General features: G+C 47.4%; 1 protein-coding gene across 4 annotated transcripts in view; it reads right to left on the bottom strand.

Annotated features, from left to right (window-relative positions):
* LOC128347899 (protein-lysine 6-oxidase-like) overlaps positions 1 to 26,251 on the bottom strand; it is an 82,708-nt gene extending 56,457 nt beyond the window's left edge. For 2 of the 4 annotated variants that reach the window (XM_053303184.1, XM_053303186.1), the window contains exon 1: positions 26,163 to 26,251. The gene's annotated coding sequence lies outside the window, so the exon portion shown is untranslated. Of the gene's footprint in view, positions 1 to 5,790; positions 5,906 to 26,162 lie in introns of those variants that run through there. The other 2 variants (XM_053303185.1, XM_053303187.1) reach the window with 1 other exon arrangement.
* Positions 26,252 to 26,585: the final 334 nt, after the last annotated feature.

Genomic DNA, 26,585 nt, shown 5'->3' with positions numbered 1-26,585 from the left:
TATGCAACCAGAGCAGACCCTGCTTAGCTAAAGGGACAAGTCATGCTTGCTACCACAGGACCACTTCTCAGTCCACAAGTTAGCCTACTTGTGCCTCAAATGTTCATGCTTCTTCCATCTTGAATTGGGGTCGATGACATCATCACAAACTACCCAGTTGAGGTATCCTTATGTGTCCTTACAACTGTACCCAATTTGGTTCATATTGATCCAGGCATTGCCAAGTTGATAGCTGGACAGACAGACAGACAGACAGACACAGACACAGACACACACAGTTGGGTGATCTCATAAGCTGAGTTTCCTTAACGAAAGTAGGCTAATAATACACAGCTCAAGCAGGCAGACTCAACCACATGGCAATCAGTGAATCCATGTCACAGAACTCAGACCGCATGCAAAGAAGGAGGTGACCCCGGCCACATATACTTCTGATCAAGTGAATCCATCGAACTTAAATGCCATGCAAAGCAGACCACTGAAGGAAGTAAGCCAAGCTGCATGCTTTGGATCAATTAAATCCAAGGGGAGAGCTCAAATGCCAAGCGACACAGACACATAAAGGAAGTGAGCCAAGCCACATAGTTCAGTTCAAATGAATCCAAGGGAAGAATTCAAAACAGATGCAAAGCAGATCCCTAACAGAAGGTGAGCCAAGCTAAATGAATGCAAGGGAAGAACTCACAACCCATGCAAAGTGGCCAGGAAGTGAGCTAGGCCCCCCCAGATCAAGGGAATCCATGGCAGAGAACACAGAAGAAAGTGATCCAGCTCTCTCATAGTGTGCATGTATGTACATGCACGATGTACATGTATCTCTCACAGATATCATCATCATCATCATCATCATCATCATCATCATCATCACACACACCCCTAAGCATAACAAGGGACAACCTGGGGATCTGATAATGGCTCCCACATATATCTTAGTGGACAGCTCAGAGACTGGACTCATTGGCCCAGAGGAGAATAACAGAATCACAGGATGTTAGAGTTGGAAGGGGCCTTGGTGGTCGTCTAGTCTAACCCCCAACTCAGTATAGGAATCTGTTACAGCCTCTCTGACATATGGCCGTCCAGCTTCTGCGTGAAGATCTCCAGCAAAAGGAGAGCCTGCCACTGCATGAGGCAGACAGTTCCACGGTCCCATAGCTCTTACAGTTAGATAATCCCTCCTAATGTCTACCCTAAATCTGCTCCCTTGCAATGGCAGCTCAGTGGTTCTAGTCCTGCTCTCAGAAGAAGCCTCTGGGCCAAAGCCTGACATCTGCGATCTAGAGACTGCCGTTGTTAAGTCAGGACAAGCTGGAACAACTGACCACAAACTCCGCTCCTCTGTGTTTGTTATTCTTTTCTCCTCTACTTCTCTTCCTCCTTTTTTAACTCTTTTTTTTCTTTAAAAAGAAGAAGTGGTTGCCATTTTGGGGAGAGAAAGAGAAGGACCAAGTAATTGTAAATCAACCAGCAGACTGGGAAGGAATGGGAGACTACATATGTGAGCACTGTAAAATATTCCCCTTAGAGGATGGGGCCGCTCTCTGGGAGGAGCACCTGCCTGCTTGCATGCAGAAGGTTCCAAGTTCCCTCCCTGGCAGCATCTCCAAGATAGGGCTGAGAGAGATTCCTGCCTGCAACCTTGGAGAAGCTGCTGCCAGTCTGGGTAGACAATCCTGAGCTAGATGGACCAAGGGTCGGACTCAGTATATGGCAGCTTCCTATGTGCCTATGTTCCTCATTCATTCATGTGAATAGGTCTATATATCGATCGCAGTCTTCTGGCGCCTCCTCCTCTTTCCTGTCCCTCTAGTTCCCCCCCCTCCAACCCCGCAGAATAAAATGTCACCAGCGGAACCATCACTGGGCTAGTCGCACTGCTTAATTGCTCTGAAAGTGCCGGCCAAGGCAGGTCAGCCACTTTGGAAAGGCAGCTCTTTGGCCTTTTGACACATTGTTGACAGGCTCTCAATAGTTGCCTTTGTGGAAGAGTAATTTCGCCCTTTCTAGTCTGCAATTTTCTCCTCTTTTTTTGTTGTTGCTTAAAAAAAGAAGTGGTAGCCATTTTTGGGAGAGAAAGAGAAGGACAGAGTAATTGTAAATCAGCCACCAGTCTGGGAAGGAAGAATCATTGGGTTCGCTGCTCATTACATAGGAACATAGCAAGCTGCCATATACGGAGTCAGACCATTGGTCTGTCTGGCTCAGTATTGTCTACACAGACTGGCAGCGGCTTCTCCAAAGTTGCAGGCAGGAATCTCTCTCAGCCCTATCTTGGAGAAGCCAGAGAGGGAACTTGGAACCTAAATACTCTTCCCAGAGTGGCTCCATCCCTTAAGGGGAAGATCTTCCAGTGCTCACACTTCTAGTCTCCCATTCCTCTGCAACCAGGGTGGACCCTGCTTAGCTAAGGGGACAAGGCATACTTGCTACCACAAGACCAGCTCTCCTCTCATTCTCCTCTCATTCTCTCATGTCAACTGTGGTGACCCCCACAAATGTCCACAGGAAGCTGCCTTCTACAGAGTCAAATCCTTGGTCCATTTAGGCCAGTACTATCTACACTGGCTGGCAGCATCTTTCCAGGGTTTCAGATGGGGAGGTCTTTCCCATGCTTACTTGGAGATGCTGCCTGGGACTGAATGTGGGACGTTCTCCATGGAAAGCAGGTAGTCTACCACCAAGCAGAGAATAATAGGATTTGAGTGTTGGAAGGGACCTTGGAGGTCTTCTGGTCCAACCCCCTGCTCAGTGAAGGAATCTGCTACAGCATCTCTGACCATCCAGTGTCTGTTTGAAAACTGCCCGTGAAGGAGAGCCTTCCATTGCATGAGGCAGACTGTTCCACTGTCCATCAGCCCTTACAGTCTAGCCTGAATCTGCTTCCTAGTAATTTCAACCCGTAATTTCAACCCATAATTTAGTCCTGCCCCGAGGAACAAAGTCCCTTCCTTCTATGCAACAGCACTTCAGATATCTGAAAATGGTTCTCATATCCCTCCTCAGTCTTTTCCTCGCCAGGAACATTTGCAGAGAGCAGGCTCCACTGCAAGGCTTCACTGCGAATTCGAATTTGCCCAAAAAAACCAATGCAAAAAGTAGATGTTTTAACCGCGGATATAAATGGGACTAGGCTCAGATGCGCAATGAAAAACCCGAATTATGTGTGAAATGCTCCCCAATATCTCACGCAGACTTCAGCCTGAATCCGGCCAATGTGCGAATGCACACCCTCCATTCCGTGCTAAAAGTTCCATCTGGAAATGCTCCGGGTTAAACTGGATGAATCAGAGAAGCACTGGATTACTACTAAAGCCATAACTGGCTATGAAATTCCTAAGACTAACAGAGAAGGGGAGCTGGTCTTATGGTAGTAAGCATGACTTGTCCCCTTAGCTAAGCAGGGTCCACCCTGGTTGCATTTGAATGGGAGACTAAATGTGACCACTGTAAGATATTCCCCGTAGGGGATGGAGCCGCTCTGGGAAGAGCATCTAGGTTCCAAGTTCCCTCTCCGGCATCTCCAAGATAGGGCTGAGAGAGATTCCTGCTTGCCGCCTTGGAGAAGCTGCTGCCAGTCTCTGTAGACAATACTGAGCTAGATAGACCAAAGATCTGAATCAGCATAATCAATCAATCAATCAATCAATTAATATACCGCCCTTCCAAAAATTCTTATGTTCTTCCTATGTTCCTATGCTTCCTGTGTTCCTATACTCAGTTGGCGGGGACTAGAGACAGGGCCTTTTCAGTTGTAGCCCCTCAGCTTTGGAACGCCCTCCCTGAAGAGCTTCTACATGCTCCCTCCCTCACTGTTTTTAAAAAACAAATAAAAACACATCTCTTTAAAGAGCCTTTTTAATGCTCCATCTTTGGTTATATCTGGTACTTTATTTAGTTTTTATAATTCCCAATTTTCAGCTTTTAAAATAATTTGAAATTTAATTCTGACTGTAGTTTTAGCCTGGACTTTTAACTTGCTTCCATAATATGGTTAGTTTTATTAGTTTTATTTTACATTGTATCTGCCGCCCCGAGCAGTAGTGTACTGGAGAGGTGGGGTATAAACATTTCAATCAATCAATCAATTAATTAATTAATTAAGACACCCAAGGCTACTCTGCCTCAGTATGCAAGATGTCATGTACAGAACATAATACAGCAACTAATGTTGATTTCTGGGGAAATTGCTACTGCAAACTATTGGGAATCTATTGAATTTAATCGACCATTAAAACTATTGGATTTAATCGACTATTTTCTGGGGAATGGGAAAGCTGGAGGAACCTTCTGGGCACGGTGGAAATTTTTATCCAGTACTGGCATAATTTTGCCAAGGGAGAATGTTCAGTTAGAGGTATTGTACATAATAATGATGATGATGATAATGATGATGATGATGATGATACAACTTCATTTGTTAGCTGCCCCATAACAAATTGTTTTCTGGGCAGCTTACATAATTGGAACCATTACTTAAATATTACTATACTAGGATATATTTCGATAGAGTGTATGTATATTTGTTTGTATAGTTTTTGGCATCTTTTCCCCTGAGCATTTTCTTCTTACCAATTCATATAATGATGTTGGTTGCCGCATTCTGTCTGCCTTGCAACTGAATGTGCAAACAGTTGTGCTGGGGTGCTCTTCTGCAAAATGCAAGAATTGCGCAATTGCAGATGTGTGGTGGACGGCCACCCTTTGTACGACTCTATCTGCACCATTCTTGTGCTTTGCACAAAAGAGCTCTTGTGCATGGGTGTGCACTTTCAGTTATCAGGCAGACAGAATGTTGTGCAGTACATCAGCTGATGAGGGTGGTGGTGATGATGCCAGATTTGATTCTCGTCATTATGGAAATTCATCTGTAGCACTGAAGCACAATGAGTAGATTTGCCTTTGGCCACTGCTGAGGAACAAATGCTCTTTGTAATAAAAATAGATGGATAAAGAAGGAAGGAAGAAGAGAGATAGATGTGCAGGGAAGAAAGGAAGGAAGCAAGCCAGCCAGCCAGCCAAATAGATTCATTGGCAGGCAGGCAGGAAGACAGACAGACAGACAGACACACCAAAAATGAAGGAAGATAGATAAATAGATATAAAGGGAAAGGAAGAAGCAGGCAGATAGATCAACAGATAGATCACATATCTATTTAATGGTGCTGTTTCTACGTTTCATTACAGCATTCCTCTCATGTTTCAAGATGGCTGTAAAAGACAACGCAATTTTTTATACTGAATTGTAACCTTTCTGGAATGCCATGCGGCAAAAAACTAGGCTGGGCATTCTGCAGTTACTTAAAGAAATAAGTGAATGCATATATAATATACTGAGAGGTGGCAGAGGAGCAAGCTGGCTTGGGAAACTCGACCTGTAGTGGGAGAGGAAGAAAGAGAAGCATCGGAAGAGACCGCGCTCTGCCCATTCTATAACCCCCTTCCCTGATCTAGAAACTCTGCCTCCTAACCCTAGCGAAAGAGAAACTGAACTCCATGTGCAAAGGATATCAATTAACATTGGTGGGTGCGTGGGGGGTTGCCTTCATGCCCAGCTTGTGGGCTTTCTGGAACCACCAGTATGGCTCATAGGTAATAGCTATGAGATGTGAAAACTTTATGGAACCTCCATGTCCAGTAGCAGCCTACTTCTGGATATTTGACATAGGCATCTGGCGGGCATTTGAGGCATTTGGCTCAAGTGCCAGCCAGATGTTATCCATGGTTGGCTCACTAAGGGGTTGAAATGACAAGCAAGCAGATTTAGGCTAGACATCAGAAGGAATTTCTTACTGTGATAGTGGAACAGCCTGCTTCTCCTGGAGTGGGACAGTGGTGGGCTTGCCTTCACTGGAGGTTTTCAAACCAAGGCTGGACAGGCACCTGTCAGGGATGTTGTAGCAGTTTCCTGCAGTGAGAAGGGTTAGACTAGAAGATCTCCATGGTCCCTTCCGACTCCCAACACCATTCATTCTAAGCACATATCCCTGCATCCTTCTCTCCCTATCCTCACCTCTCTTCTTTCTTGCCTCTGTTGGTTCCCCTCATTGTCTGTTGCTGCTCTGGGAAGAGCACCTGCACACTTGCATGCAGAAGGTCCCAAGTTCCCTCCCTGGCATCTCCAGTTGGACTGAGAGAGGCGCCTGCTTGCAACCTTGGAGAAGCTGCTGCCAGTCTGTGTAGACAATACTGAGCTAGATGGACCAAGGGTCTGACTCAGTATATGACAGCTTTCTATGTTCCTGTGTTTTAGATTGCATGCTCCCTTGCTGTAAGGTGCCTTATTAAGCATTGCTGAGGCAATATGCTGATGCCTGCTACTCCTATTGCTATGAATGCAGACTGGAAATATATACAGGACAGAATTTGTCATCTCATGAATAGTGCCAGAACAGAAACTGGTGGATCATCTGCAGAGCCTGGCTAGGAGGAATCGGTAAGTGTAGAGTTCATTGACTTTTTAGCTCTCATGACTGTTTTCAAAAAGACCAGGGTTCTGACATCCAAAATAATGAAGTGCTTGTGAGAGATGCATTCATAGGAACACAGGAAGCTGCCATATACAGAGTCAGACCACTGGTCCATCTAGCTCAGAATTATCTACACAGACTGGCAGCAGCTTCTCCAAGGAATCTCTCTCAGCCATATCTGGAGAAGCCAGGGAGGGAACTTGGAACCTAGATCCTCTTCCCAGAGTGGCTCCATCCCCTGAGGGGAATATCTTACAGTGCTCACACATGTAGTCTCCCATTCAAACACAAACCAGGGCAGACCCTGCTCAGCAAAGGCAACAATTCATGCTTGCTACCACAAGACCAGTTCTCCTCCCAGACCAGGGCTGAGCTACTCCAAGCGTACTTGCACTTACCCAACAGTGGCCCAACTGCTGGCTTCATATCTTTGAAAGGGAACTTCTGCGCAAGAGTGCTCCAGCGCAGTTTCCCAAATGGCTGGCTCTCCGCACGTCTACACAAGCTTCCTGTGTCCGCCCAACTTTGTCACCAGGTGCTTTGTTAGCCTGGATATCAGCAGGTACACGAGCCAGTTGGGGTGGTCAGTTGGGGTGGTCAGTCCTATCTGGAAGGACGGAGGCTCACTGTGATTTTTGACAAGGTCAACATCCCTAGAGATGGGAAATAGGTGACAGCATTGCAATATGCTCTGCTTTCAGTGAGGTCGTTCTCATGACCGGACAGGTGGGGTGGCCAGAGGCGCCGGTCCGTGGCCTTCAAGGTCGGGGCGGGCCTCCAAATGGCCGGCGGGCCTCCGGCAATCACTCCACACCCGCTCTGCTGCGCTGAACTGCCTTTTCAAAAATTACACCCGCCACGTGGCTGAGGGGTGGGTGCTGGGGGGTGAGCGGAGCAGACCGCCCCAGTCTACGGCTGGAGCAACTCTGGGCGTCTCCATTCGGCCTAGTGTCTCTTGCTAACTGTGAGGTGTCCTTGCTCATTTGAGAGATATGTTGCAAATCCGTGACGTCATGGGTTTGTGACGATCTCTCTCAACTGTGCAGGCACCCCTTGCAGTTAGCAAGGGGCACTGGGCTGAACGGACAGGCCCACATTGCTCTGGCCGCTGCCGCCGCCGGCGGGAAGGAAGAAGGACTGCTCCCCTCACCCCCTGGCAGCCACCCCTTGGCCGCGTGGTGGCTATAATTTAAAAAACACACACAGAGGTTTGGCGCAGCGGGTGTGGGGTGGCTGCCAGAGGGGGCCATTTGGCAGCTGTAATTTTTAAAAAGACAACAACACGGAGGTTATGCGATGTCATGGACCACCAAAGGTAGGTTTCGGGGGGCTTTGTGCTGGAGGGGCTTTGCGGAGGGGCGGCCTGTGTGCCAAAATTACCTAGGTGCACCTCTGGGGGTGGTGGGTGGGTGGCAGGGAAGGCTGCTTAAACTTACTTTCCCGGCAGACGATTGCTGAGTCCTTGCTGATCATGTACCCAGATGGTCACCGGCTGCCCCAGGCAGCGTGGAAATCCAGCATGGAAATCCCCGGAAATCCTACAATGCACCATGCAGAAATCCCACAATGCACTGCGCCTGTCAGCGTTACAGTGTGACCGCTGCACACGGTCAGGGAGATGTGGTTAAGGGAGCACTTGTTCCTTTAACCCCGTTTAAGAGGCGGGCTCCCTAGGCGGGTTTGCTGCCGGAAGCTGGTCAGCTCCCACGGGTTCCCAAGGGCAGCCAAGCCCCAGGTTTAGCTTCCCTAGCCTGGTCTTGGCTGCTTGTGAGAACAGCCTCAGTGTGTTCCCATGCTTTTATTGTCCGGACCATCGTGCCTGCAGTGGCCAAATTTGCAAGACAGGAGGACCTCATTACTCATGGATCTGGCACCCACGGTTTTACGTATCTGAGGTTGGGTGCTATTCACCTGACCTAAGTATATGCGAGGAAAAAACAGGTTACAAAAGGGGTAAATCCACAAATACGTGGATTGGGGTGGCCAGGAATGAACTCTGCGGATTTCCAGCCACCATTTTGTGCTCAGAAGCCATTTTGTGGTTTCTTTCCCAAGGGGAAAAGAACTACCCCACAAATTTAAAGCGGAACGAGAGGTGGAATTAAGTCTCTTGGAGGGCATTGCTGAACCTGTGGAGCACAGTATGGCATGTTCCCTGGCTTTATATCATGTTTTTTGGCCATCTTTTGCCCCTTCGGAACCTAACCCCTGGTTTTGCATTGCCACAATGCCTTGGTAGACATGGTTTCAGTATCCGCAGCAGTAGCTGAGAATGGAACCTCTGCGAATACCGAGGTTTTCCTGTAGTGTTTCTTTTTTTATTCTGTAAGATCTTATTCATGTTGTCAGAGGAGTGGAAATGAAATTGGGCAGGAATGTCCTCCAAAGATTACTCCATCGAGAGAGGATAAGAATTTGTTCATTGCTACCCTAACCCTTTCCTCTGTGCAGAAAAGACTGCAATATTACTCTAATTGTTTGGGTGATAGGGATAAAGCAGAGTTGATAGTGCAGAGAGAGCTGTCAGTGCAACAATGCTATTCTCTATATTCCATCTCTGGGGGTAAGACATTGCAGAAAATCGCGATGAACCTTCATCCCCTGAGACAATATAAATGGCTAAAATCTGTGGGCCTGGATCATGGAGTGCTGGGGAGAAGAAGAATCCATCGGCTGGCTGGGAGCCTGACCCTGCAACGGAAGCATATCCAGGAGGCAAGGCATGTTATCACTTGAAGTCAAAGGGTTACAAACTGCTCCTATTTTCCAGAGAAATGAATTGTCTGCACAAACCGTCTGGCCCCACTAACTGCTGTGCAATGAATATTTCTCGCCCTCCTTGGTTAACACACACCAGCCCTGAATCAAACTGTCTCCTCCTCAAGCTTTCCACCTAGGAGAGGATCTCATTCCTCTCGGGAACAAAGCTGTTTCCGTGACTTAATGATGCCCAGCTGGGCTGCTGGGCTTCAGAGTCAGCGGAGAGCTTGGTAAAAACATAACTAGGACTTCTTCTCTCCGAGAGGATGCCCTTCCACCTACCCAGTTATGTATAATGGAAGCCTGTGCTGCAACATAACTCTCGAATTTAGATTCTGTCCCTAGGAATCCATCAGATTTCTATGGAGACACCTTGGAAGTCATCAGGGCTGCAGCTGCTTTCCAAGGCATCCTTAACTTGAAGACTATTTGCAAGATAGTTTTTACACCATGGGGAGCCAGTGCGGTGTAGTGGTTAGAGTGCTGGACTAGGACCGGGGAGACCCGAGTTCAAATCCCCATTCGGCCATGATACTTGCTGGGTGACTCTGGGCCAGTCACTTCTCTCTCAGCCTAACCTACTTCACAGGGTTGTGAGGAGAAACTTAAGTATGTAGTGGGGTCTGGGCTCCTTGGAGGAAGAGTGGGATATAAAATGTAATAAATAAATAAAAATTAAATAAATAAAATATATATGTAAACACGCCCCCCCACCCCAGGCTTTGGAATGCACTCCCTGCTGAGATAAGAGCCTCCCCATCGCTGACAACTCTTTAAAAGGCAGTTAAGACACATTTGTTCACCCAGGCTTTTAATTAGACTGACAGTTTTTAATAGATTAACAATGTGTTAAATTTTAAATTATGTTAATATTGTAACATTTTTTTACAATTTGTTTTAATTAGTATTGTATTGTTGTAAGCTGCCCAGAGCCATAAGTTTTGGGTGGGATAAAAATGTGTTAAACCAACAAACAAATCATCATCATCATCATCATCATCATCATCATCATCTATGACTTGGCTTAGCAGTGCACTGAAGGGACAGGATATAAATGTTTTAAATAAGCAAGCAAGCAAGTTTTGGAGAAGCCAAAGAGCACAGGTGCCAAAACACCAAAAGAGGCAGCTAGCTTCTAACTAAAAAGAAGATTAGAAATTTAAATATGTGCAGCTTTCTTCCCAGCTGGCTGTCTTCTTGCTCGCTCGGCACCTTGCAAATGTGGAATTTAGTATTGGGTACCGCACTCAGAATCCTGAGTGCATCATGGGTACTTTTTAAATAATGCAAGTTTCTGCCTCTTATGGGTATGAAGCCAAGCTTGGAATCATGACACCTGTTACAATCTAGAGAAACCAAAGAAGGACTGAACAAAAATTTCTAGTGGACTGACAGCAACACTTTCCAGTCAGGTCAGTTTAAATACTCGGTTGCTAGCTATCCAGGATACAGTAGTCCAGTATAGAGAAATCGGTGAGGGACATGCTTGTTTGAAGGAGGCCATAATGAGACAAAGGATATTTGCATGTACAAAGGGTGACTTCCAAACTGTGGCGCTGGTTCCATATGCTTCAGGACAGCATTTCCCTAACAGCAGCTGCTACCCTGGGTTGCATGGGAAGCCACATTTGAAATGGGGGAGACTTTCATTTGTTTGCCACAGCAAAGACACAGCACAATATTTTATGCTTCCTAATTAACCATGCACTGCTTCTGGGCACAAACAGCGCAGGACACCCCCACCCCTTGCCACAGCAATAATTCGTAGGGCACAACACTGATTCACTTGGAGCTGACTCACCCCATAATGCATATCAAATTAATTAGAATTAATTAGAATAATGTTTTAAAACTGGTTTTAATAACTATTTTATTCTATTGTTTTTATTGTGTCATGTATTTTAATCTGTGACTTTTAAATAGTTTAAATTTTGTACACCACCTAGAGATGCACATATCAGGCTGTATAAAAATATGAAAGAAAGAAAGAAAGAAAGAAAGAAAGAAAGAAAGAAAGAAAGAAAGAAAGATAGATAATGCATCGAGAACGACACACAGCTCCTGGTGCATTATGGGGTGAATCAACTCCAAAACGGGGAGTTGAAATGCCACACTTTTGGAGCTGACTCAGCCCATAATGCACTGGGGAAGACAAACAGAAATCTATCACTAATAGAGGCATGGTGCCCAGATTACAAGAAGTAATTCATCTACTCTGTTCTGCACTGGTCAGACCTCACTTGGAGTATTGGCTGACATACCGTGCAGCGCTCCATCTGCCTGGGAATGGAGTGCTCATGCAATTGCGCAAAAAAGGTCTTGCATAAGACACTAGAAATGTGCACAGTTGTGTGACAAAGGGCCACTGGAAATAATGGATCCCCACTGGGCAACTGGGTCTGCACAAATCTAGTGCCTTGTGCAACAGCGCTCTTACGCGACTGTGCAAGTGCCCCATGGCTAGGCAGAGGGAGCACTGTGCAAGATGTCAGCCAGTGTGTCCAATTCTGGGCCCCGTGTTTTAAGAAGGATGTTGTAGACTGGGAGGGCTTCAAAGGAGGGCAACCAAGTTGGGGAAGGGTCTAGAAGCCAAGCCCTTTGAGAAATGGTTGAAGGAGATGGGCACGTTTGTCCTGGAGAAGATGCTGAGATATGGGCTGTATCGGAAGAGCTGCCACATAGTTGAAGGAGCAGATGTTCTCTGGGGCTCTTGAGGGCAGGACTATGACCAATGCATTGAAATGCCAAGGGAAACAGATTCAAACTTGACATTAAAAGGATTTCCCTACTGTAAGAGCTGGTGGACAGTGGAACAGCCTGCCTCATGAAGTGAAAGGCTCTCCTTCGCTGGAGGTTTTCAAACAGAGGTCGAATGGCCACCTGTCAGGGATGCTGTAGCAGTTTCCTGCACTGAGCAGGGGGTTGGACTAGAAGACCTCCAAGGTCCCTCCTCACTCTCACATTCTATGATTCTATGATATGTTAGTGAGACAGTGTGAGGCAAGTATCTAACACATTAGCTGACCTGACATGCCCTGCAATGTAATGCAGGCAATTCAAATCCACCTGTGCCCCTGTGGGGCAAGCCAGCCATTCTGTCCAGTCATAACAACTGATTTTCAGTTGTTATAACAATTCCATTTTCTTGCAAACTCCAGTCATAACAACCCCATTTTTTGCAACTAAAATCAAAGCTAAGAAGGGCCTTCCGCAAAGCCGATGTGGCTGCACCAAGAGAAGCTGATCCCTCTAAACAGTATTGCTTCACTAACACTCTAATCCTAAATAGGCTTACTTTAGATTAAGTTTGAGTTCAGTGGGGCTTAGGTGTAAGAAGATGTGTGGAGGGGTCAGGGCCTTCTGGCTTGAACCGCTACGATCAATGCCCTGGAAAACTAACACACAAATGACAATGTGCTCAAATTCAGTTCTACTTGGGAAACATTTCAGAATTCAACTTTGGCAATAAAATGTGGTAAAATTGTTACTTTTGAAATGTGCGCCATTCTGTAGTGTGACCGGAAAACACAGCCCAGGATGAGACTCTTATAGTTAGGGGTGTGCAGACCAGCTCGACTTGAACCAGGTTAGACGCCAAATTGGCCGTGTTTGACTGGTTTGGGCTTGAACCAGACTGGCCCTCCAAAAAGGGGGGCCATTCTGAGTTTGAGCTGAACAGGGTCCGGTTCGGATCGAACTGGTCCAGCCCAATTTGGGATGCTTGCAAAGCGGAATTTATGCACACCCCTACTTGTAGTGAAGAAATAGGGCTGTACCAGCTTCCTTTACAATGGATGGATGGAGTCACATGGGGCGCAAGGCAACTTAGCTCCCACTCCAATGGAATATTGTACCACTTTTCTTTCTCCCAGGTAATCAAAAAGGTCTCTTGCACTCCTATGGGGATAGTAAATTAAGGACAGGAATATGGGGAAAGGGAAAATCTGCCCTTCATTGCCTTCACTGACCAAGATCCTGCAGGCAATGGCTATGTGTCCTCTATATCAGGCTTCCCCAACCTGCGGCCCTCCAGATGTTGCCGAACTACAATTCCCATCACCCCCAGCTACAACTTATTGTGGCTGGGATGATGGGAATTGTAGTTCAGCAACATCTGGAGGGCCGCAGGTTGGGGAAGCCTGCTCTATATGCTCAGAGATACACTGTATACCTGTCAACAGGTCCCTACTTCCCCATTCACGTGAATGGGAAAATAGGGACATGTTGACCGCTATGCATACTGCACCCCCTACCGGTGATTGCTGTATAGCAGGAGCACCCAAGGTTGGGAACCCCGTCTCTCTAGAAATTATGACACACCCCTTCTGTCATAATGCCAGGGATTTTGCTAGTAACAAATAGATACGGACACTATTTCTTGCCAAAATGAATCCCTTGTATACACTAACTCCTTGTCATCTGCATCAGTTTTCAGCACACATGCCAAATCTTGTAAGAAGATGTAGGTTTGGTGCTAATGCTTATTTTAAAATGCCTTATTTAATGCCTTGTTTTAAATTTTGCTTTCAAGTGGTTGTTTCCTGTATCTATGTGTGGCTTCCTCCCCCCCCTGCCCCCCCACTAAATCAGCATCCACATCGTGTCTTTGGCAGTGGACCCAGGTAGGAACTGAAAAGCAAGCAAGAAAACTGTTCAAGTAAGCTGATCATCCATACAGGAGTGTAATACCACCAGAAGCTGCTTTCCAGCAGGCTTACCCCATATGGACTACTACGGCCATAATCTGGCCTACAATTAAGCACGCCTAACACCATTTGCATTTAGATAGAGAGAGGCAGTCATACTCTAGAGCAGGGATACCCAACCTTGCCCAGATGTTGTTGGACTACAACCCCCATCACCCACCCACCATAGTGACCCAAGGCAAGAGGAGAGCTGGTCTTGTGGTAGCAAGCATGACTTGTCCCCATAGCTAAGCAGGGTCTGCCCTGGTTGCATCGGAATGGGAGACTTGATGTGTGAGCACTGCAAGATATTCCCCTCAGGGCATGGAGCTGCTCTGGGAAGAGCAGAAGGTTCCAAGTTCCCTCCCTGGCAGCATCTCCAAGATAGGGCTGAGAGAGATTCCTGCCTGCAACCTTGGAGAAGCCGCTGCCAGTCTGTGAAGACAATACTGAGCTAGATAGACCAATGGTCTGACTCAGTATATGGCAGCTTCCTATGTTCCTATGTTCCTCTGATGGGAGTTTTAGTTCATCTGGGGACCTAAGAACATCAGAACAACCTTGCTGGGTCAGGCCCAAGGACACGGGCACACCAAGATAATTTGGGCACTCAGACAACTCAGCTGTGAGCCCCCCTGAAACCTCATTTGTGGGGCCCACCCTGCCAACTTCTGCTGTTTAGTTTTTAAACTTCTTACCATGGCTGAGGGGTGGATGCTGAGGGAGAAGGAGTCTTTCTCCCTTCTCCCCAACTCCTGGTGGCGGAGAGACCAGAGGAAGCATTTAGATCAATCTCTAAACTGCGCAGGTGCGCCTTTCACTCTGTTAAAGACACTGGCCTGAACGGACGCGGCCAGTGTCCCTCCGGTCTCTCTACCACTGGGGGGGGGGAGAGAATGGAGAAGGACTGCTCTTCTGCGCCCCCCCCCCCCCCGCAGCCACCCCTTGGCTGCAGTAAGAAGTTTTTTTAAAAAGTGGAGATTTGGCAGGGTGGCTGCTGAGGCCACCCGGCCATTTGGAGCCCCCCTCAGACCTTGGAGGACTGGACCGGGTCCCCAAGGTCCGGGGGTTAGTGCACCTCTGCCCAAGGAAGTCCATTTCGTCCAGCATCCTGTTTCGCACAGTGACCAACCAGATGCCACAGGCAAGAGCTAGGGGCACGTCCAACCTGAGGTTGGGAATCCCTGCGCTAGAGTAACCAAGAAGCGGAATCCCGGCTGAGGCTATGCAGGTGAAGAGGATGAACCATCAGGGGGGTTGCCAAGACTTTCAGGTGCAGGAGGCACCTAGGGCATGGTGTGTTCAAAGGCACACAATACAGCCACCTTATGGAAGCTAAGCAGGTCTTGGTGTGGCCAGTGCCTGGATGGGGGACCCATATGACAGCCAGCCTGGTGTAGTGGTTAGAGTGCTGGACTAGGACCGGGGAGACCCGAGTTCAAATCCCCATTCAGCCATTATACTAGCTGGGTGACTCTGGGCCAGTCACTTCCTCTCAGCCTAACCTACTTCACAGGGTTTTTGTGAAAGAGAAACTCAAGGATGTAGTACACTGCTCTGGGCTCCTTGGAGGAAGAGCGGGATATAAATGTAATAATAATAATAATAATAATATGCACTACTTTTGGGTATGGGGATGTAGCTCAGTGGAAGAGCATCTGAGGCCCCAGGTTTAATCCCTGGCAGCATCTCCAGGTAGCACCGGAAATGACTCCTATCTGAAACCTTGGAGAAGCTGCTGCCAGTCAGTGTGTAGACAATACTGAGCTAGCGGGACCAATGGCCTGACTCAGTATAAGGCAGCTTCCTACGTTTCTATTCTCCTGTGGAGGTGGGGTGCCAAATGCCAGCTCAGCATATGTTTCACTTGCCGCCTTCCTAGCACTGCTCAGCAGCAGTGTGAAGAGGTGCTCCCTGACCAGCTCCTCCTCCTCTTCCTCCTCAGGGCAGGCTGCACACTTTAAAAAGAAGGTGGGGGAGGGCTGGAAAAGACATCACTGTCCTCTTCTCTTTGATAAATAAAAGTAAAACCTGAGTAGAAGTGGTTGGGGCCATTCACACGACCAGGCAGGCGTGGGGGAAGGCTGGTCCAACTCACCTCCCCCGCCCCAGATAATGTCTGCAAAGTTGCTGGGAGTGCGGACCGTGCTCCCAGATGATCCACGCTGCATGGCGCAGAGTCACGCTCCGGAGGCCAGGACAGAAGAACATAAGAACATAAGAACAGCCCTGCTGGATCAGGCCCAAGGAGGCCCATCGAGTTCAGCATCCTGTTTCACGCAGTGGCCCACCAGATGCCTCTGGGAAGCCCACAGGCAAGAGACGGAGGCATGCCCTCTCTGCTGCTGATGCTCCCCTGCAGCTGGTATTGAGGGGCATCTTGCCTCTGAGGCTGGAGGTGGCCGATGCGTCCCGGCCTCCAGATATCCCACAATGCACCATGTGGCATGTACAGCGCACTGGGGGATTCCCCAAGAGATGGGAGCTCTAGATGCCCGACTCTGTGTCAGCTGGTGCTCAATGCAGCCCCAGCAAACACACGATCCCAGAGCCTGAGTTAAGGGCCCCCTTGAACCTTTAATCAAGGCTAAAAGCTGGGTTAAAAAACTGGGCTGGGCGGTCCAATCCCGGCGGTTCTCAACCCCAACCTAATCCAGGCTGAGCTTCCCTAGCCTGGGTGAGGGTGCGTGTAAGAACAGCCTCGGAGTCTTTCACATGACCTACTGGGTAGGGGGAAGGCTTCACAGACCTCGCCTTCCCCCCAGATGATCATCTTGTGCTTGGTGGGAGCACAACACTCCATGCTGCTCCATGCAGCGTGGAGCAAGGCAGATTGCTCTGAGGCTGGGACTTGTTATCCTGGCCTCCGGGTATCCCACAGGTATCCCTCGAGGCACTCGTCTCTGTCAGCACGAGCTGCAAGCAGCCCATGCTACCACACAATCCAGGCAGCTGGCTTCAGGGCACGTTTGAGCCCTTGACCTCAGCTAACAGCCAGGCTTCGGCACTGGGTTTGGCACCGCGGCACCTCTGGGATCGGCACGAATCCTGGTGGTTCTCATGGGTAGCCAAGCCAAGCCCAGCCCAGGCTTGGCTGCTTAAGTCTGGGCTTGGCTGATGAGTACAGCCTTGCATTGCGTGGAAGCAAAGTCGGAGGAAAAGCTACCCAGGTTGGGAGATCAACAACTGGGAGCACACACCGCTCCCAAACCTGGACAGAACAAAGTGTTTGTGTGAATGACCTCCTTATGTCTGTACCCATTACTTCCCCAGGTTTAGAAGGGAAGCACATAGTGAGGCGATTCTCACGATCGCCCAAAAGTGGGCTAAGGGAGCCTCGCCTGCTTTGGGGCGATCGTGTGCTGCAACGGGAACTGTGAGGCTCCCGGCGGCAGCAAACCTCCCAAAGTACCCTTCCCCTTAGACAAGGTTAACGGAGCGAATGCGATTTTGAACTGTTTAATTTGTTTTTATTTTATGAGGATGCTTGTATTGTATTTTGCACAATTGTAACTGTTTTTATTCTATTTTATATTGTGTTTTACATTTTGTTTACTGCCTAGAGTTGTACATATCGGGCAGTATAAAAAGATAGATAGATAGATAGATAGATAGATAGATAGATAGATAGATAGATAGATAGATAGATTAGACAGAAGAGAGCCAGTGTTAGATTCATTAAATGAGCTGAACAAAACGGAGATATCCACATGAAGCAGGAATTTGTTTGCACATTTGACACCCTCAGACTCAAGCAAGTTAGCAGTTGAACAAGCAATCTCCTTCAAGATAGAGAGCTGCTTGTTCCTCTTTAGGTATTTAGCTCACCCTGTTTTGACAATTCATCACAAGTATGGAGTGGGTCATACCCACTCTGATTGGAGCCTAGATGGGATCTTGATTTCATCTCTGCTCTGCAAAGGAGTATCTTGTATTGCTCAACCTTTCAAAAAATATTCCTGCCCCCCTCCTTCTCTCTGCAGTATCCTCTGAGGTGTCTGCCACTTTGTTGTATATCTGACACAAGCTTTTGCCGTGATCAGTTTGGTAGTCTTTAAGATGCCATATGCCTACTTCAAAACTCTCTCCAAAATATTATTTTCTTTGTTTAAAATTCCTTTTTTGTGATAAATTTATTGATTCATTCATGGGATTGTGATTCCACCTGATCTGCTCCACTTTTTAAATCAAGGCAGATAAAACAGTGGCCATTGAATCACAAGTGTTATTAATATTAATAATATTAATATTATTAATATTAAAAGACACAAACATGGCAGTTGAAAACGTAGCAGCTAAAATTACAGGAAAGCACTAAAAACCCATAATTGATGAAAACTATGAAATGAGGGAATAAAAGCAACAAGAAGATATTACATTTGTGTCTTACAGAAGTAGGAATGGACATTCTCTGTTCTTCCTGTAGGCAGGACTGGAACCAAGGGGTTGCAATTTCAAGGAAGCAGATTTAGGCTAGACGTTAGGAAGAATTTTCTAAGCATAAGTGCTAAGTGAGAGTTGAACAGTCTGCCTCATGGTGGGCTCTCCTTCACTGGAGCCTTTCTAACAGAGGCTGGACAGCCAGGGACACTCCAGTGAACTCCTGTACTGAGCAAGGGGTTGGACTAGATGACCTCCAAGGTCCCCTCGAACTCTAGAGCTCTGTTATTTTATTAACAAAGTGAGCTGAGGTTATTAAATATCGGAGAAAAGAGGACAAGCTCTGCTTGGTGCTGAAAAGAAAATAATGAAGGTACCAGGCGTATGCATCTCAGCAGAGAGTTCCAAAGTTCGGAGGTCACCACTGAAAAAGCCTTCTTCTCCCCAGAGGCCACTTGCCTCACCTCTGAGGGCCAGAGCACCCAGAAAAGGGCCTCAGGAGAGGCTGCTGCTGCTGCTGCTTTAATGACCGCTTTGGGTGTCAGGATGCCTGGACACTAAATGAATGACTTTAAGCAGATGCTTGGACCAGCATCCCTGGATGAGAGGAGTGTGCATTTCTGCAAGTTTCCCCATTGTTGCAAATAGGGAAAGCTGCAGTGGACTGCTTCCACATCCACACCCTGCCTTACAGAACAGCCCCCAGGCCATAATGCTATACTTGTGAGCCATCAGTCTTTGTCCTGTGCACTGCAGGCAACTGTCCATGCCGTAGAACTCACCAGGTGGTGGTGACAGCCTGACTTAAGGTGCGTGTATCGTAACCTGGAGGCCACCAACTGACATCCTGGCCCAGGGTGTGCTTGTGCAACATGCCACTTTGCTGCAGGAAAATCACACAACTATACAAAGGCATGGGGATTTTGGAAATCTTGGCACTCATGCACAAAAGTTGCCTTCAGAACACAGCTTGCACACTTGAATGTGCAAGCACAAGGATGCTTGCACACGCGGTTGCACAAGCACAAGTAGGCTTGTGCCAACGCAACACTCGCCTGGAGAGGAAGTTCCAGGCTTAGTGCAAGGAGCTTGTGCAGCATCCTTGTGCAAGCGCACGGTGAGTCAAGAGGTCGGCCACCATTTTGTTTTTTTGTTTTTAAAAAAGCACCTTTACGTCTTTCTGCAGCATTGTGCCTGGCTGAGAGAAGGAGCCAATAACAGCAGTGTCCTTCTGCACGTACAATAGGATGAATACAAATACGATGGATATTTATATACCATTTTCAACAGAAGTTCCCAAAGCAGTTGACATAGATATAATCAATCAATCAATCAATCAATCCTTCCATCCATCCATCAATCCATCAATCAAATAAATAAAATGGCATTCTATTTGGACATTCTTCTGCACATGCAACACCCTTCTCAGAAGCAGTGGGGTGGAAAACAAGCCACAGGTCTGTCTCATTCTTCCCATTCTCCTCTCCATGCTCCGGCTGCTTTGCTGCCCATGCTGCCATGTTAACCCCAAGTGCATGGGCTGATCGTTTGCCCGGTCCCCCAACTGGCCCTTCCACAAACACAATGAGGCTATTCTTACGATTGCCCAAAAGCCGGCTAAGGGAGCCTAGCCCACTTTGGGGTGATCGTGTGATGCCACAGCAGCCGTGCGGCTCCCGGTAGCTAGCCATCATAAATACCCCTCCTCTTAGCCCAGGTTAGCAGAGTGAGTGCTCCGCTAACCCAGGTTTCCGGATCGTGTGCTGCCACGGCATGGCTCCATGCCACGGCGACACACGAGGAGACCCCCTACCGGGAGGCTGCAAGCAGCCTCCCAGCCTCGGGGTCTCTCCACGATGCCCCGTGCTCTTGCACAGAGCGTCCTGAAACTTCCGGGGGCTGCACGGCCCCCGATCCCCTGTCAGCTCCGTGACAGAGCTGGCAGTCATGTGGGTGGCCGATCTGGCTGTCCAGGGCTGCCGCTTGATCGTCTGTGGGGAGAGCGGGCTAAGCCTGCTCTCCCACAAACCTCCTCTCGGCGCTTCCCACTGCTCGCGAGAAGCACCTCGATATTAGTCAGTGAGAGCAGATGCAGAGAGAGCACTGAGTGCATAAGAAAAGAAGGGCTCTGTGCTGGATCAGTCCCAAGGCCTATCTAGTCCAGCATCCTATTTCCAACAGATGCCGCTGGGAAGCCCACATGCAGGAGGTGAAAGGATGCCCTCTCTCCTGCTGTTGCTCCCCTGCAGAGGAATCCTACCTCTGAACTATCCTATACATAAGGCCTGCACGACATAAGGCCTGCGAGATTTGGCCCCCGAGGTCCCTTTTTGCTGGCCCTAGGAGTGGTCCAAAGTTTTATGGCACCTAAGGCGAGGTGCAAATTGCTGCTTTTCCCCATGGACCTGGTGGGGGTCAGCCCCCTTTCAAAATCAACCTTTGCCAGCTGTGAAAGTGTATGAGGGGCAGAGAGAAGGAAAAGCTGCTAGCACTCTCCTAGTCTCTCCTCATGCTGCAGGTAACTAATAATTGCCTTCATCCACATTTTTAATGAGCAACTAATAATTGCTTTCATATAATTCATTTTAATGTAATCATTAATGTGCTGAACATTTACCTTGGCCCCCCCACACCAAGTCATGGTTGGTTCTGGCCCACTGGGGTATTTTTTTTTTTTTAGTTGTGCACCCCAGCTATTCATGATGGAGTCCTCTGGCCAGGTAGTTCATGCCACCATTGAGGAGATTTCTATATCAATTATATACAGTTCGAGCAATTATTTATTTCCATGGAGGGCAACAATAACCTTAACTAATAGTAAGAGAATAGCAGTTCCAGTGAGTTTGCTTTTCAGGGTTGCCATTCAAGCAGCAAGGGTCTCTGGGATGATTGGCCGTGCTGTACAGAATATATAAAAAATTAGACTAGATCAATAGATAATGAACAGGGGAACTGTATGGATTCGATAAAGACAAGCACCCCTGATATGCATGGAGATATCTCCCATGGGAGATATTAATATTGAGAATCTAGGAATGCCTGACTTTTGCAGCAAAGTGAGATGGGAAGCAGGAATGCTTAACGAAGAATTGTTAAAGGAAGAGGCCTCGAATGCTTATATTTCTAAATCCAATGAGGTGAGAGAGAAGTACAGAATGTAGAATTCCCTCAGATATATTCACTCCTTTGGCAGGAAATGATTAGTTTCAAGAGAAGGGTGCTGCCAGCTTCCAGCCTGATCTGAACGTTTTTAATCAAGAGATATTTAGCAGTACATATGATGATGATGTCTGTATTGGTTTACAATACATTATTTTACTAAGAGAATCATCCTGTTCAGACATTATGTTGTGCCTGCATTGAGATGTCTGTACACAGGTATGTGTTTTTGTGTGAATGACTGTACCTGCATTCATTTTAAAAGTGAACCTAGGTACAGGTCTCCTGAAATGCAGGATACAGATAGGAAGTGTACTGCTCTCTCTCTCTGTGTGTGTGTGTGTGTGTGTGTACAGATCTGTACATGCAAATAGTGGCTGATATACTATGCAAAGTTCAGTCTGCATGTTAATAAAATGTGTGTGCAGTAGCAAGGCCGCTCTTGTGCAAATGTGTGAAAGTGAGCAAACGCAGTTGCACAATGGATGATCATGATTTCCAATGGCTGTCCATCATGCAACTCTGTTGGTACATTTTTGCGCTTTTGGTAAATTGCATGTACATTTCATTAAAGTGCAGATGGAAATTTGCAGTTTGTCAAGCACTGTACAAATATTATATGGGTTGAGCATAATGTGTGAATAGGACAAAAGCAGACTTAATGGTGCCTTGGTTTGAAGGTTTGATCATGCCTCTTCAGGGCAGGTCTTCCTCAAAGGGCCCCAGTATTCTGATGTCCTATGGATCTAGTCCTCAGTTCTGGCCTTTGGGGTTATTTTTCAGAAAGAAAGACAATGCAGTAATTATATTTATACTTGGGTACTTCCAAAAGGACTTTCCAGAGCTGCCTGAAAACTGGCTGGCAGGTTCCAAGCAGAACACATCCAGCACTTTTGCTTTACAGGAAGTCTAAGTCAAAGTTTTGCCAGTTTGTTTCCTCTTATGCCAAAGTAGCTCTGGTACTTCCTACGAAAAGGTTCTGCAACAGGAAGAGAACAAAACATAGTGTTTTGCAAAGACATAGAATAATAAAATGTCAGAGGTGGAAGGGACCTTGGAGGTCTTCTAATCCAAACATGTGTGAGCACTGTAAGATATTCCCCTTAGGGGATGGGGCTGCTCTGGAAAGAGTACCTGCATGCTTGCATGAAGAAGGTTCCAAGTTCCCTTCCTGGCATTTCCAAAATAGGGCTGAGAAGGTCTCCTGCCTGCAACCTTGGAGAAGCCGCTGCCAGTCTGTGTAGCCAATACTGAGCTAGATGATATGACTCAGTATGGTATCACTTGGTACATGGCAGCTTCCCATATTCCTATGTTTCCCTGCTCAGTGAAGAAATCCACTGCAGCATCCCTGACAGGTGGCTGTCAAGCCTCTGTTTGAAAACCTCCAGCAAAGAAGAGCCCACCACTGCATGAGGCAAGCTGTTCCACTGTCCAACAGCTCTTCCAGCTCTTCCTAATGTTTAGCCTAAATCTGCTTCCTTGATATTTCAGCCCATGGGTTCCAGTCCTGCCCTCAAGAGCATCAGAAAAATCTTTCACACTCCTTCTTCTGTGTGAAAGCCCTCCAGATATCTGAGGACAGCTATCAGATCTCACCTTAGTCTTCTTTTTTCCAGGGTAAACATACCCAGCTCTTTAAAACATTCCTTGTAGGACTTGGTTTCCAGAGCCTTCACCATCTCTGTTGCCCTCCTCTGAACCCGTTTATCAATATCATGTCTAAAATGTGAGGCCAAGATCATTCTTATGTTCTGGACATGCTGCTTCTGTTAATGCACCCTCAGACTGCATTTGCTTTTTAAACAGCTGCATCTGGCTCCTACCAGGTTCACTTCTCAGCAGCCCTCATCCCAACTAGCAGGGCCGGGCAAGGCAGGTTACTCTCCACCGGAGACCTTGCGAGGCCTGTTGTGGTAGACAGTGCTGGACCCCATAGTCTGACTCCGTGGAAAGCAGCTTCATATGTTTGGGTATGGAGGAAGAAAGTATTATTTGCAAGTTGTGGTGCTTGGATTTTTTTTATTGATTTGATTTTTTAAAAATTGCTGTGCAACCGGCTTTCATAGGAAGATGGTGTAGAAATCCAACAGAGAGAGAGATAGCTCTGCAGAGAAGGAAGGAAGGAAGGAAGGAAGGAAGGAAGGAAGGAAGGAAGGAAGGAAGGAAGGAAGGACCACATTTCCAGACCTTCTTCTTGTCATGAGGAAAGGTGAGGTGGTTGCCTCAGATGGCATATTACTGGGACAGCAGAAGGGTGGCAAAATGCCCCCCTCCACAGCCATCAGAGCAGCGCTTCAGGACCAATCTGACACTTGTAAGCTTTGCAAGAAGCACAAGGAGAGAAGAGGAGGCTGATGACAACTGGCGCTCACCCCCCCAACTTTCAAAGCTTGCAAGGGTTGGTACTGAAAGGGGGTTGACCCCCACCAGGGGTTGATGCCTTGCTTTAGGCACTACAATACTTTGGGCCATCCCAGTCCCATGGAGTGACCCAGTCATGGCTTTTCTTTTTTGAGCCACATGCAGAATTACATCCCTGCTTCTACATCCCAACCTGGTTAGCACCATCTAAAAAGATGGAGCAGGTGTGCAAATAGCAGTCCGTAGGTGGAGTCCATTGTACAGCAGTAGCACTGTTCTCAAAAGAGCCAGAAAAACTCTGTTAATCAATGAGCTGATTTAAGTTCAGGATGGGAACAGACAGTCCAAGTTGGCAACAGATGGATGACGATGTTGTGTGATTCCCCACAAAAAGTGAGCGAACAAAGTGAGATGATCCTGGACCAAGCACTCTGTCTGGCAGTGCCCAGGTAATCAGATAATAATAATCAGATGATGATGATGATGATGATGATGATAATAATAATAAAATAATTCAGCCATCCCAGGTCCCTGGGAATGACTCGATGTCTGGATAAAACAAACCAGTCAATAACACTTGCCTGACTGTGTAAACAAGAAAATAATAATAATATAATAATATAATAAGACAACTTTGTTAGCCACCTCATAACAAATTGTTCTCTGGGTGGATCACAACAAGATATGCAGAAAAGGTGGATAGACAGAAGATTCCGAGGGTCAAGCCCACCCCAAAATCGTTATTCAAATTTTGTTATTTACTTTTTTTGGAGTGAAAATGGTTATTTAAATTTTAGCTGAACTTCTGCAAATTGCACACACACACACACACACAGCATATGAATGACAGTTTGTGTTTATTGCTAACAAGCATAAGATGAAAATTAATCCATTTTATGCTGCCTCCAGCAAACCATCTCCTTTGCCTCTATTTCAGCCCTAGAGAAAGAGGGGTGATTGGCTATCTGTGGGTCTTTATCGATAATTTCTAGCATTCTGCCCCCCAGACCCACCCCAATCACCCCCAATGTCTTAATTTGGCCTCAGTTTTCTGTATTTTCCCCCCTTCTTCTTTTGGTCAAAGTTGTTCTGGCTATCTGGTTAATAAAGGAAGCCCCCCCCCCAAGTGTCAGGCCATACAATTTGTTTCGGAGCAACTTTTTCTGAAGTAACAGTGGCTTTCAGGGTGCACAGAACTCTTAGACAATCTGATAATGAAGAGCTCTGTGCAGCTAGAAAGTCTCCTAAAGCTGGACTTCTCCCACATCTTGCTCTTTTTTCTGGGAGCTGTCCGAAGTGCTGAAAGGAGCAGAACACACAATCTGGAAGCTCTTCTCCTTGCTACGGAGCTGGCCCCAGACGTGGTACTGAAAAGGCTTGTCTACAGCACAAATTACAGGCACACTTACCTGGGGAGTAAGCCCCATTGAACACAGTTGGATTTACTTCTGAGTAAACACATTACTATTATGAGCTGCACTCAGTTCTTTTAAGAGAGAAAGCAGGATATGTAATATTTTAAAAATAAATACACAGCAATAATATTGTACGTAGTGTGACCACTGGTGGCAACAAGTCCATTAAACCTTCAACCTCAAGAAACCTGTCGGTCTTTAAGCCTCTTTCTGTTTTTTCCTGTGACAGACTAAGGAGGCACTTTCTCTGGAATTTGAAACAAAAAGTCCCTGCCTCTAGGATCATACAATCTGCATCTACCCCACCCCACCCCCCATCACCCAGAGATAGCAAGGAAAGGAAAATGGTGGGTGAAGATCAACAGGGGGAGGACAGGTGTTCCATTCAGTTACATATACTTAAACTTCGTTACGGCAGGCTGTATGGTTCCTTTTGTGAACGTATTAAAATAAACAAGAAAATAATCATAATGATCATAATCATGCAACTCCTCATCCTTCTCTCCCTCCCGCTTGCTTCCTCTTCAAGCACACACACATGCTGCTGGCAGGAGTTTCCTTTCCCACAAGCATCTTGTGCGCCCAGGGAGCAGAGCCCAGAGGCAAGCGATCCTCTGCCCGGAGGGCTTACAATCAAAGTTAGATGGCCAGTGGGGAGAGAGGAAGGGGCAAAGGAAAGGAGGGAATGCAAAGAGGATGGGCTTGTGGCGGGGGGGGGGGACGACTAAGCCGGGAACTTTGCATGCTGGAAGGGACACTCCACAGGTGGCAGATCCGTTCTCTGGGGGATCTGGGGTCTCTCTGCTCGCCTGGAGGCGGGGAGGAAACCGCATCCCCATCACTTTTCTGCCCTTCTTTCTTTCTAGGTCTCCATCCCAGCACCTTTCAACCTGCCTTGGGGCGGGGTGGGGTGGGGGAGAGCAAAATCTCACCTGTCTCTCCAGGTCTTTGCCACCAGGATCTCCCAGAAAGCAGCCCTGGCGGAGGCACTCGCCTTTTATAGACTATGGGAGAGGCAGCTGGGAGGGGCTCTGGGGAGGAGCGCTTGGCTTTTAAAAAAAATTTCCATGCGACCAATAAGGGTCTTGCTGGCCACCCGCCCCCTCTCTTCTGATGGCAAAGGCACCGATTACATCATAGATAGTAGCCTCGCTTTCAGAGGAAGAGTCTCCTCCCACCTTGTGGGGGAGAGGGAAAAGAGGGGGAGGCTGCGGGGGGGGCGTGAATGAGGCAGGCGGCTAGGCTAGCCAGAAGTCTGATGAAGGGGGGGGGCAGTGGTGGTGGTGATGAGGGAGGGGGATATGCCACCACCCCCCTCAGGTGTAGACCCCTCCCCCAGCATTTAAGGAGTTTCC

Source organism: Hemicordylus capensis, chromosome 2 (assembly GCF_027244095.1).
Source record: "Hemicordylus capensis ecotype Gifberg chromosome 2, rHemCap1.1.pri, whole genome shotgun sequence".
Classification (NCBI taxonomy): domain Eukaryota; kingdom Metazoa; phylum Chordata; class Lepidosauria; order Squamata; family Cordylidae; genus Hemicordylus; species Hemicordylus capensis.
The sequence above is the reverse complement of the archived record's forward strand: the minus strand, read 5'-3'. Positions and strand labels throughout refer to the sequence as shown.